Here is a 5,798-nt window from a genome sequence, read left to right as displayed (position 1 = left end):
TTGCGATTTTGAAGTTTCCTTGTAACTTTGTAATCATGCAATTTTGGAGGTTTGGAAATTGAGGATTTGTGATCTTTAGGGCTTTGAAACTCGGAAGTTTGGAAATTTTTAAACTTTGAAATTTCAGAATCTTACAATCTTGAAACTCTGAAATTTTAGTCTCCCGATTTTGAAATTCTGAAAATTAAGAATTTGGAATCATTAGGCCTTTGAAACTTTGAAATTTTATAGTCGAAGTAAGATTTCGAGGCCTCTGCACCCCCCACAATTTTGGGGCTTTGAAATTTACTTCAGAGTATAATTTTCAAAATTTTAAATCCATCGCCTCTTAAAATTCCCCAACCTCCCTAATCCTTTCTTCAGCTAAATCAGCGCAGACAGTTTCCTCGAAAATACGAAAATTTCACGAAGGAAGGGAGCATTACGTGACCAACGGAAAGCTTAACACCTGTCACGATTTAGAAACCAATAGCGAGATGAACGTAGACAACGTGATTTCACGACGGCGCAAAACTAGAATCCGGTCTAAGCGGGGAAACTACGTTTGACAAACGTCTGAAGCAATGATGGGAAAGCCATTGGCCCAGTTGTACACCGCGATCAATTAATCTATACTTGGCAGACCACTTAGTTCACTGTCTCGTGCAATTGCATTGTTCTGTTTGCGCGAGCAGCAAACGAACGGAACTTCTCGAAAGAAACTTTTAACTAGCTTGTACGAAGGAGCAACATTCTTGATAGTTATCATCTCTATCGATGGAATCACCTTTATCGCGTTGTTTTTACGATCGATCCGATTCCACTGCCTCGTCCATTTAGAAAAGTCGAACGAAAGTGGTGTACGATATCGTGTGAAATTGTTACATTATTATATATTTTTCTTTCATTCGTCTAATTTCAAAATTATTTTTATCTTTGGGTAGGTTAAATTCTTTCATTTTTTATTGAAAAGTTTCTTTATCAGATATTCTTAATTCGTTTAACTTATGGTAAATAATTTCGTATAAAGAAGAGTATATTATTTTTTTAAGCGACAATTACGAACGAATCTACTTATAGATAAATTGTTGATTAAATAAAAGATACCTTAGAATTATGCCGAACGTAAAAAGAAAGATAAATATTCTTTTTCATATAGAAACGATCTCTATCTAGTAATACATTAATAACAATGTAAATTACCATCTGAAATGTACACAGCAGAACTAAATAAAATTCTTTCTCAACACACATTCTCCACCGAGTAATACCCATTTTTTATTTAATCATTCTTATCTAGCCAACAGTCATTAACTGAAATAATATCAATTTCCATGCACGATAACCGTACCAATTAACTAACTTTCATTGGAAACGAGCAACTTTCCGCTATTTATGCATCTGACCAGCGTTATTTAATTTTCCAATTGATTTTACGGGAACGATACTGGAATTTATAAACGCCTAATTATAACGTACAACACAAGACCATTTCCCACTTGCAACGACATTACCATCGATCGTTTTCTCCCACTATAATCGCATAATAATCACCGAGGGATTCCACGAAAAATTTACAAATTTCTTCGATTTAATCGTCGACTCGGACGTTTTCAGTCACGATGGACACCGGCGATCGATCGACAGGAGTTCACCGTCAATTTTCCCCGTTCGTAAGTTTCGTACAACTGCTAATCGAGTTTTATGCAGTTTTCATTCGAACAGCGTGGAAATAATAGGGTTATTTGTTCGATCGAGGGCAATTTCATCTTCAAAATTGAGCGCACTTTTTTCTCGCTCGATCGAACTTCAACCTCGTGCAGGAAAGTTCGCCGTTTCCTTCTTTTTCGAAGACGAGAACAAATTTTTAAACCATCCAACGAATGTTTGCAAAAAAATCCAAGCAGCAAAAATCGCGACAGCGAATCGTTAATAAAAATTCGTCAGATTTAATTACAACTTTTCCCTAATAACAAGAAAATCTTCCATTGAAACAACCTTTTTACGGTTAACAAACATACAACTTTATCGATGAAAGATTCAATTACCGGATAAAATCACGATGAAAGTTTAAGTGAACTTTGAATCCTCGTTACGTATTTAGAACAAAAGCTTGTATATTTCAATACAAATACTTGGAACAATAAATTTTTTATCGACAAAGAGAGAGAGAGAGAAACTTTTATTTCACAACACACACGTCGAGTTTATTCAACACACGTGTATATCGATCGACCATCGCGTTTTTAACAACATTTTTAACAAGTCTGGTTCGACTCGTGGAAACACAAGTTTCGTACCGTGTACAGACACATATTTCCCTGGTAGCGATAAATAAGCAGAAAATGCGCATTGTCGACGAAAACGCGGAGCCGTTCTTTGCATGAATGGAGTTCTACTATTTAAACGTTTCGCTGGGCGTTAAATAGAAGCTAATTCGTACGTCGTTAATAATAATAACGATAATTTAAATAATAGTAATAACTTCATGGATCTGTGCCAACTGAAATAAAATATTTAAATTTTGCAATAATTTTTTTATTCGACAACCTTCCCGGAGAAAATGGGGAAAAAATTTGGAAAGCAGGCTATTCGAGGGTGTTAATTTTGAAAATTTAATATCGCAGTGAAGGAAAATGCGAGATTAGTAGGACACGTGGAAGTTTCAAGTTCTGAAGGATGGTCTTACAGGATGGTCGATGGAGTCGCGACGCCTCGTCCAGGTGAAATTCCCGACTTCTGAGATTTGGAAAATCAACTTCAACGACAGAAGTATCGACTACGTTGAATTCAGGCCAGCGTTAGAAGTCGTTGTCAACTTTCACACTGGCTACATCGTCCCTGGAGCATCGACCGCGCAATAACTGTTCAAACTGTCGCTGTTACTCAAATATTTCCAGTTTCCATGTATCCAGTCTCGTGTTCGTTTAAATTGAGCTCGGTCGAGATGAAATTTCGAGCGATGGGAATTGTTGAGAGAAGCACCGTTCGCTATTGTTCGCGAAGAAGACTTTTCAACGCTGAAATATTCATGTTTCACGCGAAAAAGAACAAAGAAAACAAAAATATAAGATAAGTACAGATTTATAGTGTAACATGATGAATTCTGGAAATTTTTCGCGAATAGCGAATTTGAAAATCGAAGAAATTGTGAATTTTACCGAATTTTTAGTACCCGAATTAGCACTGATAAAAACTACAACGAAATTACGTTCTTAATTATATTAACTGACATTTAACCCTTTAGCTACGGTGTACGTTTACGCTCTCAGAAGTGAACCAGTCGTTTGCTAAAAACGTACACGTAATACGTCTTCTAAAATACGCAACTATTTGTATTTACATATGCTGCACCTTTAATTAATAAAAGCCACTTTGATGTGCACAGTGGAAACGTTTTTACCTCCAAGGGTACCATAGCGAAAGGGTTAATCAGCCTAAGTGTTATACAAGAAGGTGAATAAACGGTATTGCAAAATCCATAGGAAATATTCGAAATTAAAATCATCGTCAAAATCACGTTTTCACTCTACAATAAAAAAGACAAGATTTATAGTGTTTCCGTGTAAAAATAAAATTGCAACAGAGTGTACAAGCTACCTCAAAAATTGTATCAAAATAAATTCTGAAATTTTTTACGTCGAAATATTTAACTATCTGTATTTGACCCCAACATCGGAGTTCCAATATTCGAAGTCGATGACCAGATTGTGTAGCAGAATAGAACGTCGTAGACAGAAGGAGTATCGGCCGTGTAGGTTAGTTTAAATTCGCGAAAAACTAGGATGCCCAATGTATTTATTTGCTTCGTGTATCCGTAACACGGGAACCCTGTGAGCTATTGAAAAACCAAGCCCAGCATTGTATTCGGTATCAAAAAATGGGAAGATTTCGTTTGACACTTTTAGCTGTAGGAATTTATTGTTAACCCCGAAATTTTGAATTCTCGGTATTTGTCCCCAATACTTGCAACATGATCAAAAATTCTAACAAGACGAATTCACAATTTCCACCGATTTAAAGTGAATAAAATACAACTCGGAAAAATCGCAAAAAAGTCACACCATCTTTTTCACGATTTAAAGAAATCATCCCTGAAGAGGTCTAATTAATTTAACATTCACACTCGGCTGGTCTGTTAAGCAACGTGTCAGGAAAGGGCCTATGATGTGATGGGCGAGCATGCGCCAAATTATCATTCGGCTGAAGGAGAATGATTCATCGAGGAACGAAAACAACGGGTCAGGAACGAATAACGCGAACAGGTAGTCACGCGAACCTACCTACCTCTGGCCTCTCTAATCAATGATTCCTCTTCGCGTGAAAGAGAGACTGCGAATCACCTGTGGATACAGCGTGTAGCAAAATCAAGCTGATTCTCTCTCCTGTGGCCCAGCCAAGCAAATACGTTACCAAGATACCATCGGGCACACGTAATCCGCGCTTCCGTCCAACCAACGACGCTTATAAGTCATGCAACGCGCCGCTTCGGTGGCGTTACGCTGAAAAACCCAACTCTCATTCTGCTAAATTGATTCTGGATGGTTAATCGAGGGGGGAGCTGTTCTGATGGATTGTTTAGAAAGCACAGAGTGCTCTGAACAAAGGTGCGAGCGAATCTGAGAAGTATCAGAGGTGAGATTTTTGTGAAACATACCTAGTTTTTTGGTTCAAGGTGTTATTTTTGTTATCGACAAGTATTTGGTGGGATAGAGTGAAAGTGGATGGAAAATATTAGGGTTCGTTGTTCTTGGGTGAGACGAGGATTAAGTTTCGGGTTTTTGGGAGATTAGTTACAGATACTTGTGAAGAACGGTAGGTAGAAAGGTGGGTTGTACGTTCCTCTTGAGGAAAACTGATCGAGATACGAAATGACGATGGAAGAATGCTATTAATTAGTTCTGAATTACTTAACCCTGGATTAAGTCAGAAATTTGTCCGTTTCGTTATTTTTGCAATTGTAAAAGTAACAGATGAAATTGGAGAGGCTGAATTATCTCGCCTTGTTAATTTCAATTTTTCTCACTCTCAGATCTACCAATGAAATTTTATTAAAATATAATATAAAAATGTTGAAAAGTAATCACTATTTCAGAGCAGATTTTTATTAGTCCAATTAAATCACGAAGATAAATTATCCAACTTTGACGAATCTTCAAACAAAAATCTTCCTCCTTCGTCTATCTACGAAATTTCATGAAAATCAGCGTTTCTCCACTTGCTACAATCTCTCTCTCTCTCTCTCTCTCTCTTAATTAAAGACAGATTTTCATCCATTGTTCAGCGTGTTATTTACCTTCAAGCAAATTCTGGAGGGTCGAGAGATCGATATTCCGATAATTTCGAGACGATTCGCTGTAGAAACGTAGAATTGCAATCGTCGAATAATCACCCGTTGGACTGACAATCGTAAAATCAATTTCTTCCTTGGCGATCCTCGTTAAGAAAATGTCTCCACGCCCTCGAGTAGCCTCTCCCGAGGATCTCGCGTTTTCTGGGAGCGTCGCGGCGCCAGTTTCAAGGTCGTGATCCCGAAACGTTTGTCGTCGCCATGACAACACCCCTTGTACACGCGTTTCTGTTTCGAATAATGTAATTCGTGTTGCTCGAAGAATGCAGCCGAGGCACCCTTCGCCGCCCCATAAAACTCTAACCCCCCGGTTCGAGGTCCTGGAGCCACTAACAAGAGAATCCTCCAACGAGTTTCTTCGATTAACACGTTTCGTACCGTCGATGGTAGACGATAGTTTTCGGGAATGGAACTATCATACTCTTCGACTCGATGTTTATGCAAAATACGAGGTTAGTGGTTCTCTTTA

Source organism: Habropoda laboriosa, unplaced genomic scaffold (genome assembly GCF_001263275.1).
Source record: "Habropoda laboriosa isolate 0110345459 unplaced genomic scaffold, ASM126327v1 scaffold81, whole genome shotgun sequence".
Lineage (NCBI taxonomy): Eukaryota > Metazoa > Arthropoda > Insecta > Hymenoptera > Apidae > Habropoda > Habropoda laboriosa.
Note: the sequence above shows the minus strand (reverse complement) of the source record.